Here is an 820-nt window from a genome sequence, read left to right on the forward strand (position 1 = left end):
CCCCTGATAGGCGGAGCTGTCCTCACGGGGACCGAGCGGCCAATGCGTAACGAATCTTGGCCCGACCAATAACGACGAGCGCTTTTTCCCCCGCCCCGACCCCGCGTTCTTCAGTCAGCCAATGGCGTGGGCGGGAGGGGCGGGAGCAGGGAGTGTTCTGCCCACTGGTGGCGCGTATGGGGCAGCCTCTCAGCGCCGGACCTTCTCTCTATCTCCCTTCTGTTTTGTTGACTTGTGAAACATTACTGCAGCTGCCGAGAGCCGGAGGACGGGAGAGTCGGAGAGAGAGAGAAATAAGAGGGTATTGAGCGTTCGCGTCAGAGCGAGTCAAGGGGTGGGACAATTGGGACGGCCCCTCCATGTATTAACCGTTTTAGGAAGAAAACGTTGCAGCACGACTTCCATGCCTGAATGAATTCTCCAAATTAAAAACTAAAGCAGATGCCAGTCTGCTAACGACTCTATTTACATACTAGCTACATTGACCTGCCTTCTGTTCTTTGCTTCTATGTAAACATCTCAGATTGGCTTGCTTCATAGTATAAAATTGTGTCTATTTCAGTTACATTGCAGTGTAACAGCTCCTTTTGTTGTAGATGGAGTGGCTCTTAAAAGAGCCTTTGGGTTCATTAAAGTACACATTTAAAAGCAACTTTCAAGGCTTAATTCTCTTTATGCTCTCTCCCCGCGGATGCGCCGGGCGAGCTGGATGTCCTTGGGCATGATGGTGACGCGCTTGGCGTGGATGGCACACAGGTTGGTGTCCTCGAAAAGCCCCACCAGGTAGGCCTCGCTCGCCTCCTGCAGCGCCATGACGGCC

The 820-nt window shown here is 52.8% G+C and overlaps 2 protein-coding genes across 2 annotated transcripts in view; one reads left to right on the plus strand and one right to left on the minus strand.

Moving 5' to 3' along the window:
- The window catches only part of LOC104910710 (histone H2A-IV), a 77,432-nt gene that overhangs the window by 73,821 nt on the left and 2,791 nt on the right, over positions 1–820 (plus strand). The gene's annotated exons all lie outside the window — the stretch shown is intronic.
- LOC100542975 (histone H3) overlaps positions 1–820 on the minus strand; it is a 21,733-nt gene that overhangs the window by 20,556 nt on the left and 357 nt on the right. The gene's annotated exons all lie outside the window — the stretch shown is intronic.

Source organism: Meleagris gallopavo, chromosome 1 (genome assembly GCF_000146605.3).
Source record: "Meleagris gallopavo isolate NT-WF06-2002-E0010 breed Aviagen turkey brand Nicholas breeding stock chromosome 1, Turkey_5.1, whole genome shotgun sequence".
Classification (NCBI taxonomy): Eukaryota; Metazoa; Chordata; class Aves; order Galliformes; family Phasianidae; genus Meleagris; species Meleagris gallopavo.